This window comes from Vulpes lagopus, chromosome 1, assembly GCF_018345385.1.
Source record: "Vulpes lagopus strain Blue_001 chromosome 1, ASM1834538v1, whole genome shotgun sequence".
In the NCBI taxonomy this organism is placed as follows: domain Eukaryota; kingdom Metazoa; phylum Chordata; class Mammalia; order Carnivora; family Canidae; genus Vulpes; species Vulpes lagopus.
Window position 1 is genome coordinate 171554676 of NC_054824.1, and position 18776 is coordinate 171573451.

The 18776-nt window shown below is 44.6% G+C and overlaps 1 long non-coding RNA gene across 1 annotated transcript; it reads right to left on the reverse strand.

The window, feature by feature from the left end:
• Positions 1-11404: 11404 nt before the first annotated feature.
• Positions 11405-13491, reverse strand: LOC121475245. Its single transcript, XR_005983697.1, has 3 exons — positions 13258-13491; positions 12988-13159; positions 11405-12626 (listed from the first exon to the last, which is right to left on the reverse strand). It is a non-coding gene; the product is annotated as an uncharacterized LOC121475245 (long non-coding RNA).
• Positions 13492-18776: the final 5285 nt, after the last annotated feature.

An 18776-nucleotide genomic window follows, 5' to 3' on the forward strand; every position in this document is an offset into this window, starting at 1 on the left:
CCCTCAACAAAATAGGGCTAGAGGGAACATACCTCAACATCATAAAAGCCGTATATGAAAGACTCACAGCTAATAACATCTTCAATGGGGAAAAACCGAGAGCTTTCCCTCTGTAGTCAGAAACAAGTCAGGGATGTCCACAGTCACCATTGCTATTTAACATAGTACTGGAAGTCCTAGTTGCAGCAATAAGACAACAAAAAGAAATAAAAGGCATCCAAACTGTCAAGAAAGAAGTCAAATTTTCACTATTCACAGATGATATCATACTGTATGTAGAAAACCTGAAAGACTCCACCAAAAAATTGTTAGAATACACGAATTCAGCAAAGTTGCAGGATACAAAATCAATATACAGAAATCCATTGCATTTCTATATGCCAATAATGAAGCAGCAGAAAGAGTAATCAAGGAATAGATCCCATTTACAATTGCACCAAAAACCGTAAGATACCTAGGAATAAACTAACCAAAGAGGTAAAAGATCTGTACTCTAAACATTATAGAACACTTGTGAAAATATTGAAGATAGTACAAAGAAATGGGAAAATATTCCATGCTCATAGGTTGGAAGAACAAATATTGTTAAAATGGCTATACTACCCAAAGCAATCTACACATTTAATGCAATCCCTATAAAAATACCACCAGCATTCCTCACAGAGCTAGAACAAACCCAAAATTCATATGGAACCATAAAAGATCACGCATAGCCAAAGCAATCTTGAAAAAATAAAAGCAAAGCAGAAGGCCTCAGAATTCCAGACTAAAAGCTATATTATAAAACTGTAGTCATCAACACAGTATGGTACTGGCACAAAAACAGACATACAGATGAATGGAATAGAATAGAAAACCCAGAAATGGATCTATAACCATATGGTCAATTAGTCTTCAACAAAGCAGGAAAAAATATCCAATGGAAAAAAAAAGACAGTCTCAACAAATAGTGTTGGGAAGACTAGATAGCAACATGCAGAAGAGTGATACTGGGCCACTTTGTTACATTATTCACAAAAATAAATTAAAAATGCATGAAAGACCTAAATGTAAGACAGGAAATGACCACAATCTTAGAAGAAAACACCGGCAGCAACCTCTTTCACATTGGCCATAGCAACTTCTTACTAGACACATCTCAAGAGGCAAGAGTAACAAAAGCAAAAATGAACTATTGGGACTTCATCAAGATAAAAACCTTCTACACAGCAAGGGAAAAAATCAACAAAACTAAAAGGCAATCTTTGAGGGGAGCCTGGATGGCTGAGTTGATTAAGCAATCAGACTCTTAGTTTTAGCTCAGGTCATGATCTCAGGGTCACGGGATCAGGCTCCATGTCAGGCATCATGCTCAATGCAGTCTGTTTAAGATTCTTTCCTTTCAAAAAAAAAAAAAAAAAAAAAAAAGATTCTTTCCTTTCCCCCTCCCCCCCGCCTCCCCCAAAATAAATAAATAAATAAAACCTCTTTTAAAATAAAAGGCAATTTTTGGAGTGGGAGAAGATCTCTGCAAGTGACGTATTTGATAAGGGGTTAATATCCAAAAATCTATAAAGAATTTATCAAATTCAACACCCAAAAAATAAATAATCCAGTTAAGAAATGGGCAGAAGACATGAATAGACACTTTTCCAGAGAAGACATACAGATGGCCAACAGACACATGAAAAGATGCTCAACATCACTCATCATCAGAGAAATACAAATCAAAACTATGATGAGATGTCACCTTACACCTGTCAGAATGGCTAAAATTAACAACGCAAGAAACAACACACATTGACAAGGATGCTGAGAAAGGGGAATCCTCTCACACTGTTGGTGGGAATGCACACTGGAGTAGCCACTCTGGTAAACAGTACAGAGGTGCCTCAAAAAGTTAAAAATAGAACTACCCTATGATTCAGCAATTGCACCATGTGTTTACTCAAAGGATACAAATATACAGATTTGAAGAGGCATATGCACCCCAATCTTTATAGCAGCATTATCAACAATGGACAAATTATGGAAAGAGCCCAACTGTCCATCAACTGATGCATGGATAAAGAAGATGTTGGTATAGGGGTGACTCGGTTGGATGTTGGACTCTCGATTTCAGCTCAAGTCATGATCTCAGGGTTTTGGGATCAAGCCCCATGCTCAGCAGGGAGTCTGCTTGAGATTCTCTACCCCTGACCTCTCCCCATGTTCCCAAATAAGTAAAATCGATCAATCAATCAATCAATCTTTTTAAGGATATGTATGTGGCATATATATATATATGGTGAAATATTACTCAGCCATTAAAAATAATGAAATCTTGCCATTTGATGTGGATGGAGCTGCAGAGTATTATGCTAAGAGAAATAAGTCAGTCAGAGAAAGACAAATATATGATTTCATTCATATGTGGAATTAAAGAAATGAAACATGAACATAGATGGGGGTGGATAGAGCAAGGTAAACCGTAAAACAGACTTTAACTATAGAGAAAAAACTAAGGGTTGCTGGAAAGAAGGTGACTGAAGGATGAGTTAAATGGGTGACAAATATTAAGGAGGGCTCTTGTTGTGATGACTACAGGGTGTTATATTCAAGTGATGAATCACTAAATCCTACTACTGAAATTAATATTACACTATATTATAACTAACTAGAACTTAAATAAAAAGTTGAAAAAAAAGAAAACAAAGTGACTGCCTTCATGGAACTTACATTCTAATGGAAGTGACAATTACTAAAATTATGTCAAGTAGTAACAAGTGCAATGAAGAAATGTTGAAAATCCTTAAAGATATAAAGAAATAATTAACAACTATATATAAAAACATAAATTATGAAACACAAATAGTCAAAATTTTAAGAAATAAGTCATAAAAAAGAACCAATTGAAATGAAAAATATAGACATTGAAATAAATAAACTCATAGTATTGGATGAACACTATGAAGTCAACGGAAGAGAGATTCATTAATCAGAAGGCAGTACTGAAGAAATCACCCATAATGCAGCACAAAGAGAGAATATGTATTTTTAAAAGTATAAAGGAGCAAAATATATAAATATATATACACATAGAGCAGTTAAGAGACATAGAGTGCAGAATGACAAGCATCAACAGACATCTAATAGCAATTCCAGAAGAAAAGAATAGAAGGAGTGAGAAAGAAGTGATATCCACAGAGATAATACCTGAAATTTTCCAGTATTAAGTTAGAATTCACTAAGAACTCTAGATAAGAACTCTTACCTTCAAAAAAAAAAAAAAAAAGAACTCTTACCTTCACCTTTCCCTGAAGCCCAGCGTGTTGGCCCATTTTGAACAATATAATATCAGGAACAGCTGCTCAGCTCTGAGCCCAGACCAGGTTTTCTAGCTATAAACTAAGAGGTGTTTACAGGAACCGCATCCTTGGACTAAGGTCCCCAAGTATGGTTGCACTCAGAAATCTGCTGAGGAGCTCTCAAACGTACCGATGTCTTTCCCCAAGATTTGTATTCCATTGATCTCAGGGGCTACCTGGGCAATAAGATTTTTTTTTTTTTTTTATAGCTCCTGAGGGACTACTGTTGTCCAACCACAGCTGAGAACCAATGACCTCAAACTGGATATGACAAAGGAAAACATTCTTGCTGAATGTGGCCACAGGGCCCTGTCCCTCCCCCCCCTCCCCCAATGCCAGGACAAGCACTTTGGCCAACCTCAGAGGCCACCATTCTGACAGCTTCAGGAACTAGTTCCCCTTTCCTTGAAGGAAAACTGTACTCTTCTCTGAAATCAGAAACAAGGAAGCGTAGAGTACTTGTCAGCAAAACCCACGACTCTCCCAGAGTGGGGGAGGGGAGCTTTCTCTTCCCTCGACATGGACAGAAGCAAGGGCCAGCAGCCTAGAATAGGGGTGCTATGAGGAGACAGTCCAGTTCCTCCTGTGCGTGGCTTCATCAGGAAATGACCTAGACAACCTAAGTTCTGTGAAACCTCATCCCCTCCAGTCTAGAAAGCACTTCCCCCTCCTCCCCTGCTCTCACTGTCCCCACCCCCACCTCAGCCCCAGGGTTCTCTACATCCCGAGCTGGCTCTTCCCATTCACATCTTCCCAATTCCCACCTCCTCCCTCACCCCCACCTAGGACCCCTAAGCATCTGGTCCTCCTGCTCCCTGCTGCCCACAGACACCCTCATCCTTGTCACCCCCTGCCAGCTCAGGGGACTGGGTGCCCATCTCCTTGGCCACTACCCAGGTGAACACCAGTTTTCAGCAGGCCTTCTGTGGACCACCTGCCCATCTCACGGAAGGAATTCATCCTAAGTCACCACATGTTGACTTAAGTATCCTCCTGTGCTGATGACTCCCCGGTTGCTGATTACACAAGGCCCACCTCCTCAGCAGAAGCTTTGGGTCTTCCTTTGGCCTGCCCTCAACCTTTTCCTACCCATCACCAGGAAGCTTTCCACCCCACACCAGGAGCCTGCTAGTCTCTCCCTCCCTCCTCTCACCACTGACTTCAAACTTAAAACTGACCCAAACCCACTTCCTCCTCTTTTCTTCTGAAAATTCCATTTCCTGACCCCCTGCCTGCCCCCAGCCGCTCCTGCTTCCCCTGTGTGGCCATCTAGGTCCTCAGGGCTCTGTTACCCCATGAACAACCTGCCTTGCCTGCCTTGTCTCTTCCCCCTTGAGTCCATCAAAAACCATTAAGGTGGCTGTTCCCAGTTTGTCGCTGGACTCGCCCCACCACGCCCAGTACCTAGCAGGTACCATGAAAAGGAAGCTGCTGTTTGAGCAGCTTAAGAGAGAAAGAGCATTCTGGCCAAGAGGGATTGCCTGCTTCCTGACAAGAGTCTGGCACTCAGACATCCCCAGGACCCCACATACCACTGAGGTCTTGGGGCCTGTCCCACATACCAGGTAAGTTCTTTCCTTCACTGGACAGAGAGGCCCAGCCTTCCAGGGGCTCCCAGGGAAGTGCGGTGCACAGACAGGTAAACGACTGTGACACTCAGGGAGCTGACGATTGCCACGAAGCAGAAAGAAGGCAGAAGGGAAGGCACTGAGGAGAAAGGGGACCTCTGTGGCACCCACAGAGCTGGAGCCCCACTGTCCTGGCTAATGCTTCTGGCCATGGTCCTCTCTTACCTCCCCCTCGGCCTTGCTCTCACATTCTCTCCTGTGTCCGTAACTGTGTCCAGCTTCTCTACCTGCCCCTTTGCTTTTCTCTCTCTGGCACCTTTTCACCCCCAGTCCCTTCTGTTCTCTCAGCTATCACGACCTAGGTGCACCCCATGCCACCCCATTCTCCTGGGCTTCATGCCACATAGCCAGCCATCTCCTGTCTCCTCCCACGGTCACAGCCCCACTTCCAGTGCTACACAAGCTCAGCATCTCTCCCCAGAAGCTAAGAACGCCTCTACCCAGTAGCCCAAACACCATCCCTTGGAGCCTCCATCCCTGCTTCGCCATCCCCCAACCCAAGCTGTGGTCAGATCCTGTCTCTTCTCCCCTGTCTTCCTGCCCACCCCCTCCTGACCTTCCACTCCCACTAGGGATACTGAGTCCAAGCCCCAGCCTCTCACCTGGCCTAACCTGTTTCCCCCACCCCCCACAACACTCTCAGCATCCTACTGCTCAGTCTCCCACACGGCTGCCAAAACATCATCCTGGGACCCTCCCCTACATACGCTGCTCCCAATCTCTCAGGAAAACCTTCAGTGGTCTCCGCTGCCTACAGGACTCTGCATCCAAGATGCTCCCCCTCCAGCTTCTGACTCCTTCTGCCATCCTATGTCCTCCTTCCTGCCCTCCTAACCCCCTAATTACTCAACGACTCCACCAGAATTTTGGAAGGCCTCTGGGCTTTCACTCATGTTGTTCCCCTTCCTGGAACACCCTCTTTTTCCCTCTGCTGGTGAATGGAATCCTTCCTTTGGAGCTGTATCAAGCTCTACCTTCTCCAGGAACCTTCTGGAAAGCCCCAAGCATGTGGGTGCTCCTCCCCAGGCACTCCAGTGGCTTTCTGCAGCACTCCCTCCCTCGGAGCCCTGACTGCCTTGAGAGTCTGAAGAGTTTCTCTGCACACAAGCCTATCTCCTCACACACACCGTGTCCCTCCCTCGGGGTCTGGGACCACAACCTTTCAACGCACAGGACAGTCAGCGCCCCTGCTGGGCTAAATACAAGAGACTCCCTACAGGATCACGCTGACAATATGCAGGGGGTTCTGCTCAACAACTTGCTGCCCCCTGTCCCTCTTTTGGAGAGTGGTTTTCAGAAGGCCAGAGGCCCACTCCTTCATCCTTCATGTGATACGCCAGAGCAAATAGGACGCTGCAATGAGAGGAAAACCTGTGGCTTCGTCTCATCCCCTCCAACCAGAGAGTTCCATTTATGCTCAGCGCTCATTATTGCAGGGTGGCCCCAGGGAAGGAAAACAAGACAGATGACCGCCCCTCAACCTCCTCAGAAAGGGACGTGAGAAAGATGCTCTCTCTTCTAGGGCTCAGAGCCTAATTGACGTGGAAGTCTTCAAGGGACCATACCTCTCCTCAGAGAAGGAGACAAGGCCATAACCCAACTCACCTGAGCCAACTTCCCACCAACCCATTCTTGCCCAAAGGCCGGAGAAGCTCTGCAGCCTCCCAGGCCTCCACTGATCTATGGCAGGAGGCTCTGCAGACCTCCCTCTCTGGCCTTAAGTCAGCACGTGATACATATTTGATAGACGGCCACCGGCACAGTGTAGCTGCAGGTCACCGGGGCTGTGTGGGCGCCGTGTGGCTGTGCAGTTGGTGCGGTTGCTGCAGTTATCAGACTTATTGCCGTTATTACTTGTGTGATGGCACACTGTGGTTGTTGCAATTGTGGTTGTGGGGGAGCTTTCCATCACTGCAGTTGTGTGGCTGCTCCACTGCTGCACGTTTATTGCAGGTGTTCTGGCTCCTTCCCCACAGCCTGAGGAGGAGGCCAGGTTCAGGAAGGGGCAGCCTCTTGACACCTGACACTCTGCTTTCCTGGCACCAGGCTGTCCCCAGGCAAACAGTAAGGGACAGGCAGAGAAAGGAAATCTTTTCCGGGTGAGTGGCTGCTGGAAGCATGAGCAGCACCCCCTCTTCCGCTGTTGGTGATGCCCAGCACAGCCACGCACGTCACCTGCCCAGAGATGGGTAAAGTCCAACCACTTGGAAGCTTGAATGTTCCCCTCTGCGCAGCACCAGCTCTGTTCCCAAGAACACTTTCCTGCATAGAAACACATCACCATGGGATGCTTGGGTGGCTCAGAGGTTTAGCATCTGCCTTCCACCCAGGGCGTGATCCTGGAGTCCCAGGATCCAGTCCCACGTCGGGCTCCCTGCATGGAGCCTGCTTCTCTCTCTGCCTAGGTCTCTGCCTCTCTCTCTCTCTCTCTCATGAATGTCTCTCATGAATGAATAAATAAAATCTTTAAAAAACAAAACAAAAAAAACACATCACCAGAAACAGACCTTGCCCCATCCCACTGCCCTGAGGTTGTCCAGCAAGCCGGCCAGACACTGCTGATAGCCCTGGGTTGGGGAGGGGGCAAGAAAGACAATTGTCAGAGGGAGCATGTGGGAAGACACGTCTTGCCTCAGATCGCTGCAGAGACCCAACCAAAGAGCCCAGCCGATGGCCACCTGATGACCTCCTCTGGGGTCTTGGACCTGAGCTCAGCATGAGACAGGGCTGGCTGGTTCAGCCCTCACCTCCACCCACCACTGTTCTGAGGGCCCCATGAGCGGAGTAGAGGTGTACTGAGTCCCTGTGGTTTCCCTAGCATGGCAGGCAGGGATACTTGGTTCTCAGTACCCAGGATGGAACTTTACCTCTGACTCGGAGAACCTGGGTTGTGTGCAGTATCTCCCCTCCCCTGAACTCTGCTCCCAATCAGAAATTTATTCATTTTAAATGTATTAGCAGATAATACTTCACATGGTCCGCTAGCCAAATGTACAACAGGGAATATAGTGAAATACACCCTCCCAGGCCTTCCCTTAGCCACCAGAGATAGTCTGTGAATATATAAGATGCACATGTATCCATACAGAGGAACCGGCATGGGGGAAGAATGCAAATTCTGGAGCCAGACTCCCTGAGTCTGAGACCCAGCACTGCTCAATACCAACTCGCCTATGACCTTGGACTGCCTCTCTGTGCCCCAGTTACCCCCATCTGCAGAGCATGATATAATCATAGTACCTACCCACGGAGGATGGAGGTGAGGCTAAACAACACATATTAGCTCTCACTGTAATGGATGTTCTTTTCTTTCCTGTCCTACAGAAATGAGAGCACACAGTTTGGCACATACTACGCTGCACCCTAGTTTTTTCACTTTCAAGTGGATCTACAGCTCATTTCCCCATAGTACATGAAGAGTTTCCTCAGTTCTAGAGCTGCATAGTATTTCATTGGCTCAGTGCGCCATAATTTACTAGAACAATCCTTTTTTTAATGCACATTTTGGTGGTTTCCAATATTTTACTCTCACAGTGTTGCAATGAATAACTTTGTACATACTTTATTTTGTCTGAAAGTGATTAGGTTAAATTCCTACAAGTAGAATGTCAAGGGATATGTGCGTTTGTCACTTTTTGCCATCCATAAAGGTTGAACAGATTCAATAAGCCATAAGCAACACGTAAGACTTTCTGTTCCCCATGCCTCTACCAAGCAGAGTGTATAAACCAATGTTTTATCTTTATCGATTAGGTAAATGAAAAACAGTAAATGCTATTTCTCTGCAGTTTTATTTTACAAAGTCTCTCAATAGGAGTAATGTGAAGCATCTTTTTATATATTTATAAATCATTTATATGGGACACCTGGGTGGCTCAGTCAGCTAAGCATCTGCCTTCGGCTCGGGTCATGATTTCAGGGTCCTGGGATAGAGCCTGCTAAGCAGGGAGCCTGCTTCTCCCTCTCCCTCTCCCTCTCCCTCTGCCTTTTCCTCTGCCTCTCCCCCTGCTCCTGCTCTCTCACACATAAGCACACTCTCTCTCAAATAAATTAAATCTTAAAAATAAATAAAACTTCATAAAAAATTTGCTTCCCTTTCTGTGAACTCTCTCTTCATACCTTTTGCCTATTTTCTTATTATACAGTCATTTTTCTTACTTATTAGTAAAAGGCCTTTATGAATTAGGAATGTCACATATTTTTCCTGGCTTGGCATTACTCTGTAGAATTTGCTCTTGCTGGTTTTACATAATAATTTAGGGGGGAGGGGCAGGAGAAGAGGGAGAGGGAGAATCTTAAGCAGGCTCCAAGCCCAGTGCAGAGCCCAATCTATGACCCTGAGATCATGACCTGAGCCAAATTTAAGAGTTGGATGCTTAACCAACTGAGCCATCCATTCATAATTATTAATGCAATAGAAGTTATCGTTTTCTTTATGGCTTTTGTATCTTATGCCATACTTTGAAAGTTCTTCCAAATTCCAGAATAGTCGTTAGATTACTTCTTAACCTCTCATAGCTTCTTCTAGCATTTTAAAAAATTTAAATCACTGATCTCTCCTGGTATATATCCCGATATAAGAACTTCAGTATGGATCCAACTTAATTTTTTCCAGATGGCTACTCAGTTGTCTCAACACTATTTACTGAATAATTCATCTTTTTTCCCAATGATTTGAAATGCCATTATTATCATAAGCTAAATTCCCAATAGGTTTTGGTCTATTTCTGGATTTCCTATTTTGTTCCAACTGCAAGGTATCCTACACTATTTTAATTATTGTAGTTTTACAATATGCATTATTAACTTATAGGGCTAGTTTTCTATTCACTTTTCACCTTTTTTTTTCTTTTTAAGATTATATTTATTAATGAGAGAGAGAAAGAGAGGCAAAGACACAGGCAGAGAGAGAAGCAGGCTCCATGCAGGGAGCCTGATGTGGGACTAGATCTCGGGACTCCAGGATCACACCCTGGGCTGAAGGCAGGTGCTAAACCACTGAGCCACCCAGGGATCCCTCACCTTCTTTCTCCATATGAACTGTTAATTTTATTGGAATTGCTTTTAGCTTATGGTTAACTAAGGAAAAACTAACATTGACTATGTCATTGGTTATGATATTGATTCAGTTTGGAGAGAATTATATTTTTTCAAAAAAGTATCCAATATATTAGGTTTTACAAAATCAGGGGGTTCCTAAGACCACCCTTAGGTTTAGCAATTTGCTAGAAGGACTCCCAGAACTCACTGGAAGCTGTTGTGCTCATGGTTATAGTTCGTTACAGTGAAAAGATGGATTAACACCAGTCAAGGAAAGAGATACACTAGGCTGAGTCCAGGAAGCTTCCAAGCACTGAGCTTCCAGCTCTCCTGGTGGACCCACAGACAGCACCACTCTCCCTAGCCACAACAGGCAACAATACGGAGTGCTGACAGCTAAGGAAACTCGCCTGACTGTCCAGAGCTTCTACCAGAGCTCAACCACATAGACCTGGCCAACAGCGCATGTGGCTGACCTTTAATGCAGAGACAGAGCAAAGAGCATGTGGCCCAAAGCTCCCATCCTAAATCACATTGTTAAACTGTGTGGTATGGCTTGTAGGCCCCAGGTAAAGACAGACATTCTTAACTGGCAGAACATTCCAAGGTCCTGGAGATTATCTCTCAGAAGCCAACGACAAAGGCCAGATATCTCTTTGAGTAATGTTCATTTATTTTACAATCCAAGTTTTTAAATGTATTTACGGGGAGTGAAGCAAAATAGTCTCTAAGATCTCTTTTAATTCTATCCATCTGTGGTTATTTTCCCCTTCACTTTTTTTTTTTTTTTTTTTTTTTTGTGATTTTTTCCTTCTTTTCTCTTGACAAGGTTAGCCAAAACTTATAAATCTCACTTTTTAAGGGACGCCTGGGAGGCTCAGTTGGTAAGGCATCTGCCTTCAGCTCAGGTCATGATCCCAGGGTCCTGGGATCAAGTCCTGTGTCAGGCTCCCTGCTCAACAGGGAGCCTGCTTCTCCCTCTGCCCCCACCCTGCTCATGCTCTCTCTCAAATAAATAAATATTTTTTTTAAATCTTGTTTTTTAAAAGAATTAGCTTTAAATTTATTTATTAGTCATTTGTTATAATTTATAAATTCTAAAACTTTTTGTTTTATACTTTGATTTCTGCTTTAACATTTATTAATTCCTTCCTTCTGCTTTCCTTAGGGTTATTGCCTTTTTTTCTAACTACATTAGTTGGACGCTCATTTCATTTTCCATTCCTGTTTACTTTTTTATTAATTCATTATAAGATTATATGTATTAGTCATTATAAGACTATATGTGTTAGACTAGAGAAACTGAATCAACAGAATATATAAAGAAATTTATTCTAAGGATAAAGCACATGCAATTATGGAGGCTGAGATGTCCCAAGACAGCAAGCTGGAACTCCAGGAGGGCCAGTGATATAAGTCCCAGTCTGAGTCCAAGTTCAAAGGCAGGAAAGGATGATGTCCCAACTCAAAGACAGGCAGGCAGAGAGAAAGAAATCTTGTTTAGTCTTTAATTCTATTTATGCCTTCAACAGATTGGATGGGGCCCACCCATATTGGGGAGAATAATCTGCTTTGCTCAGTCTGCAAATGAATATGTTAACCTCGTCCAGAAACGTCCCTACAGAACGCTTAGAATAATGTTTGACCAAATATCTGGGCACCCTGTGGTCTATGCAAGTTGACACACACACACAAAAAAATCTCACTATGCATTCTTTTCTGGATATTGCTTTAATTGTATCTCCTAAATTCTGGTAAGTAATGTTTTTACTATTATTATTTCATATATAATCATTCCATCTTGAAGTCCCTTGTAGCTTATAGCAGGGATGTTACTACTAAATAGCAGGAATGTTGCTACTAAATTTTGACTAAACCATGAGTACAATGACAAGCCCTTTTGTATAGGCTGATCTGATCTCATAGGCCAATACAAAGGTGAACTAGGACCTCCTCAGGGCCCCAGTTGTTGCTTTGAAAGAATTCTCTCAGAACTTGGAAAACTCATTTAAATATCAATGGAAACATGTACCTTTTTGCCTAAATGAGTCTCTTAATAACCAAGGCCAAGAGTTCCTCTGTAGAATCCGAAAGAGAAAAAAAGCCACCACTGCTCCCTTATCCAAATGATTATAAATAAAAATATTATTAACAAAAATTACAATAGCTACCATAATACTGTCTAAAATGTTTCCAATGTTTTATATATGTCATCTTATTTTTTGCATGAGTTCTTAGAGATATCATTCATACTCTATGTCTTAAAGATGAGAAAACTAAGCCTCAAAGGGGATATATAACTTGCTTAAGAGCATACCTCTTTTTAAGCAAAGGAGCTAGGATTTCATGCTGGTTGTGTCTGATTTAAAGCTGTAGGAAAGCCAACACTACTGACTCCATCTTTAGCTCTTTGTCTGGTTCACATCTATTCACTGACCACCCCCAACTCCACCCCACTACACACACACTCTCCACCAGGCTACGTGTTTCAGGGTCCCTCGGAGATTAATATACATACCTTAGAAATGCCTGCCAGGGCTGAGATGGAGGGAAGCTTGCTTTGGCCCTCTGCAAGTTTGTTAAAGATAGCATAGTGTCTCCCCTTTCTGACACACAGGTGGTGCCACAGGATCTAATTAAATGTTAGATGTTAATTAGGTACGAGTGAACCCTTTGGTCTCACCAGAATGCCCTTCTGCACATTCTCTCATTCTATAAAATCTGTAGATTAAGGTCCAGCCTTCGTGGAGAATAACTCAGCAGCTGGATCACCACCTGCCTGATCCCCACCCTCCCATCAGTAAGTTACCCTGAGTAAAACTCTGTATAAACTGTATGCTGCAGCCCCCTTTTGTTTTTCAGTCTGAAAGTACCTTCTCAGTTGGGGGAATATTTTACAGTCCCTCCCCTGCCTTCTAATAAAAGCCTATGCATATTTTCAGGATGCCTCTCTCGTCTCCCCTCTACCCCAACTTGTAATAAGATGATTCTACCTCCTTTGGCAAGACTTATTTTCCAGGCAGAGAGAGTACATCTGCTACAGTCCACTATCGATTAGGGAGAGGTCCAGCCCGGAATTCTGGAACTGAGACACAGCAGGCCACCAGCCATGGAAGGCCTTTGCCTGCAGAAGCCATATGGATGAAGAAAATTCGGAGCCAAGCACTAATGAAGAGGAAGGAGAGGGAAATCAGGGCGGGGGGCGAGGGAGTGGGGGTTAGGCACAGCTGCTGCAGGAGGGGGCTGCTGACTGTGGAGCTTACATGTGCCGGACACACCCGTCACTGGTGCCAAGCCCATCAAGCTCAACTCAGCTGTCTGGCAACTGCCCTCTAATGAAACGAGCAAACGACTTCCCATGTTGAAGGTTTCAGTTAGAGCTGTTGGCCAAGTCTCAGCAGCAACCAGAACAGACGACCACATGGGGGCTGGAGGTCCCGGTGGCAGCAGCCAGAGCCCACTGGTGCAGCTCAGAGCGCCTGCCAACTGGGCGCATTATCAGAACCCTGCTGCAGAGAGATAAGGAACGTCCTGATCCAGCCCCGAGAAGAGCAGGGCTTTATATAGCAGCCTGTGTAGGCTGCAAGGGAATGTCCTGGCTCAAGGCCTCCCTAGCCCAAGCAGAGAGGGGAGTGGGTGGATGAGAAGGAGGGAGCTTATAAATAACCTCCAGCAGGCTGATGGGCTCCGCAGCCACATCTTAGCAAGGCCTGAGATCTTGGGGAGGAGGGGTCACCTACAGATCATTTTTATCTTCTTTATACTCCTCTATATTTTCTAACTTCTCCACAATGAGCTTGAGCTCCTCTTATAGTCAACAAATATGAATACATTTTTAAAAAGTGAAAAAGAGAGGCACGAAAGGAATTCCTTTAGCTAGGAATTCTGGTGACTATCTTCTCCTTGCTCGTGAGTCCTCAATTCTGGACCAGTCCTCTCCCCTCTTCTCTCATCTCTCCCACGGGAATCCTCCAGGTGTTTGCATAACCTTCTGTTTTCCTGCTCCTCCAGGGTTCCTGCGTTCCCCCCTCCTTCCCCTACCCCACCAGTTCAAATGTCATTGTTCTTGGCTTTGTTGTCTTTAGATAAAGCATCCCTGTTGCTCATCTCTGCTGCGGTGCAGAAAAGTCACTCAACTGTCTGTCCTGCCTGCTTCCTACATGCCCCAAGGCTAGCTTAGTAATGGGGGGAGCAACGATGTTCCTGTAGAGAATGTGTTTTGCACTCTGTGCCTCAGACCCCTTATCTGTAAAATGGGGTCATAACAGCACTTGCCTCATAGAAATGTTATAAAGAAGAAATGACAGTGAATGCAAAGTGCCTGACACATTGGAAATGCCCAATTAAATATTAACTGATCAGTCCGCCTTGCGTCCTTCTCCACACCCAGCCACCCCCTGGAGGACCATACTTACCAAACTTAGCCAACGTGACTTTCATTGTTTCCCAAAATAATTGTTCTCAGGTGGTATGAGGATTCACCATCCCGACATTGACACTGATTCAAAGCAGGAGTTCTATAAATGTTTTGAAAGGTGACAGGTTCCTTGGAATAATAGCCTTCAAAGTGCCTCCCTTTATGGCAGGAGTCCTCATTTGGTTGTGTGAGTCATGGCAGGGCTGCTAGATAAACAGATAAAGGAATAAACATGTTGTTACTTTGTAGTAACGACCTCATGTAGGCTGAGTTCAGCTAGCTCGTGACCCTGGGGCAATTTTGAGGAGACAAAAGTAGGTGAAATATCAGCCAATCCCTATTTTTTGAGCCAGTGCTTTGTGCGAAAAGGCAGCATGCTAGGATTCAAAAATGAAACATAAAAAATATATGAAAGCCTCTGCTGACAAAGAAATGCCAGCCTCGCTGAGGATGTAAAATGCAGATTCAGACAGAAAGCTCCCCAGCAAACAGGACATGGTCTTTGCAGGGGACAAGGTGGAGAGTCTGGAAGAGACTTTCCACTGGGTGTTGGAGGTCAGAGCAGGGCTCGTGGAGAAAATGAACATCACTGATTTGTGGGCACCACGACTTGTAGCTCCTGATGTGGTTGGGTTGGTCTGAGAGAAGGGGTCTCTCATGTCAGCGTCAACAAGGCGTGGTACACACCTAAGTAGGCCATCTTGTGTGATCCTGACACCAGTATTGTGTGGCGTTATCACTCTCATTTTACAGAATAGAAAACAGGGGCTCAGAGAAGCTCAGAAAGCTGAAGTTATATGCTGAAAATTACAACAGCAGAGGTAGAATTCGAACCTTTACCCACTCCTTGGTCCGTGGTCATGCTTCCATCACCTGGCACCACAAGACCTCCCTTAAATCTGGCTCCCAGAATAGCTTTGGCCTTCTATTTTTTTTTTAATTTTTATTTATTTATGATAGTCACAGAGAGATAGAGAGAGAGGCAGAGACACAGGCAGAGGGAGAAGCAGGCTCCATGCATCGGGAGCCCGACGTGGGATTCGATCCCGGGTCTCCAGGATCGCGCCCTGGGCCAAAGGCAGGCGCCAAACCGCTGCGCCACCCAGGGATCCCAGCTTTGGCCTTCTAGTAGAGAGGATGCTGCCCAGGGTGCCTAGCGAATTCTTTGGAGATATATTTGTTGGACCCTGGCTCACGGGTGCCAACGTGTCCTGGCGGACGCCCCAGAGACTCAGACCCCAGACAGGCAGATGCAATTAGCAAGAGGGTTTATTGGACGTTTGCGCAAACGGGCTCTCCGCCTCCGAAGAGGAAGAGAGCCCCGATTAGCAATTACAGGTATCTTTTAAAGGCAAAAGGAAAAAAAAACGCTTAAAGACAAAAGAACCTCGGGAGTTGCATAGCATTCAGGTTATTGATTTCACAGAGGGTCAACATGAACCTATTCAGGGACATTCCAATCAGGGTGTGGGGGGAAATGGTTTTCTTATTGTAAACAGAATGCTTTTAGTTGCTAAAATTTCAGGAAGACGCCTGGATGGGCTGCCTCTGGATTAGGGCTGCCTACGTACAAGGGGGGAGGTTTCTTCAATATTAACATCACACTGCCTGCCAATATTGTGGGAGAAGATGGGATGACTTCTAAAGCCTGGATCAAAATATTAATTTTGCCTACATTTTATAGTTTTAAATATTTAAACCCCTCCTTTCACTTAGTAGTTTTCCTAGTTCAGAAACTCACCCGTTTTATCACCTTAACAACCCATAATGAGCAGCATGAACTTTTCAGAAATGACATCAGAATAAAATAGGAACAATCTTCTAAAGGTGATCTTTGCCCCCAGCTTTAAATCATTTGGACTTGGAGGATTTTTGCAACATAGCAAATAGCACCTGCTGGTTAGTGCTGGAAAATTCCCCAGATGCACCTGGGTGCAGCTGCTACTCTCGTCCAAAGGACCGATCTATCATCCATGCCCTTTGGTGTCATGCCCAAAGTCCATCAACACTGATATGACTCAAAACCTAAGTATCAACATTCTTAAAGGCATCAACCTGCAATTATTAAGCACCAGGCTCATAGTTTTTAAAACCAGTTTGAAATGATAACCCAGTAATTCTTAACTTAATCACAGCTCAGACTGTATAACTATATCCTCAGCATGAAAGACGATGGGAAAACTCTTTAAATGGAGAGTGTTACGGACTGTGTGTTCTACCCCACCCCCATCAAAATCCTGTGAGTTAGGGACAAATGGGGCCACTCAGAGCCAGGTAGAGGGCCACAGAAACAGGCTCACAAAAATCCCCAAAATGCTGAGGTGTAAGGAAACCAGAGATAAAGGAACAAGCCGGACCACCATGCCTGAAGGTGTGGGCGGGGAGGGTGCCTTTTTTATAAGTCATCTGTTACCAACAAAGAATAATCATACCCCAAAGAAGAAGTAAGCCATTAAAGATGTTATCAATGGTCCTTACTCAATGATGATATCAGTAGATAGTGTTAAAAGGATTTAGGTTCCCCGATTAGGCTCTCAATAAAAGACCAGCCTACAAGCCCTCAGTGCCAATCCTGTCGGGACCCCACTCACTTCTGAGAGCTTTCTCTGTATCTTTACTTAAGAAACTTCTATCCCTTTAACCACTCTCTGGGTCCACGAGATTAATTCTTGGACTCTGGGACAAAAACCAAGCTCTCCCGTATCACTCGCATTGAAATGCTAACCCCCAATATGACTATATTTGGAGACAGAGCCTTTGGGAAGTAATTAACTTTCAATTAAGTCACTTAATCAGGGTGGGGCCCTGATTCCATAGGACTGGGGCCCAATAAGAAGAGGAAAAGCTACTGGAAACCTTTCTATCTGACTGCATGTGCACAGAAAAGAGGCCATGTGAAGAGGATGAAGCAAGATGTTGTCTGCGAGCCAGGAAGGGAAGCCTTACCAGAAAGCAATCCAATGGCACCCTAATAATCTTAGGCTTCCAGCCTCCAGAGCTGTGAGAAAATATATCCCTGTGGTTAAGCTCCCCAGCATTTTGCTAAGGCAGCCCAAGCTAATACAGGAACTCAGGCTGAAAGGGAGCCATAAAACAGCTACCCAGGGAATCAAGGCAGGTACAAGGTATAGCCATGGCGAGTTGGCCTCAGACTCTTCTGCTGGGAGCCCAGTGTTGAGGAGAGCTAGAAACAAATGCCATCTCTCTTCCACAAATTTAGTAATACTAAAGCTGATCCAGGAAGTGTGACTTAGGTACACAGTAAAAGTGGGCTTCCTAACCCTGCCTCTGGGATGAGACACGTTTGCCCTTCCAGGTGCTAGCAGAGCTGCCCACTAAGCTGAGTGCCCAGCTGAAAGCCCATGACAACCTACACTCTCTGGAGGCAGTCAGATTCTAAGAGAGTCAAGGAGGGACTGAGCCAGGTACCCTCAGCCCCCTTTCCCAAGCTCACTAAGCTCTTAAACTACTTAGAAGAAAAGAGGAAGGGGAAGAGAAGAGTGTTAACCTAATCAAACCCCTTCCATATGAAAACACGGAGAGGAAAGAAAGTTCCTCTTAACACTCATCCCTGTTCCATTCTAAGCAAACATGTGTCTCTCTTCAAGTCTCCAATACAGTAGGATGTGTGTCCAGCTTTCAACTGAACAATAAAATTCACTTGTATAGAACGTCCCCTTATTGTACACGTATCCGTACACACACACACACACACACACACACACACACTTAAGCAATCCTGGGACATGTCCTACATGGAAGGTAAAAATGCCCAGTTGCTGAAGATGCGTGAGCTGATATGTGGCCCTATTTCTGAAGGGGGCAATGGACATCTGTTGAGCATGGCTTATATTCTTGCAGCAGTCTGAATCCAGGCACATCCTCTTTTGCTGGAAAATGGGTGCATTTGTTCATTTTTTTATTCAACAGATATTTGCTGTTGAATGTTTATTATGTGCCAAACCTTGTGCTAGGCTGATTGATCAGGAAAACAGCAAACTGCAGCCCTAAACAGCTATTTACCCAGGCCAGGCACCTGCACATAATCCCTCTCCACCCCTCAACACCCTTATCCAGTCAACCACCAAGGCCTGACATTCTATTCTTCATGTATCAAAACCCCTTTACTTTTTTCTATCCTCTCTCTTCTTCCTTGGTCTTGACCATCATGTTCTCTTCCTTGGATTTCTACAACAACCACTTAATTGGTTTTTCTGTTTTCAGACTTATTCTCATCCAGTTGAACTGCCACACCACAGTACATAGTAAGAAATAAGGCCTCACCTAAAGAGAGATCTGTCTTTTGTCTGGGCTCCTGGGAGGTAATCCCTAAACCTGCAGTTTTCACAGCAAGGGGAGTGTCTT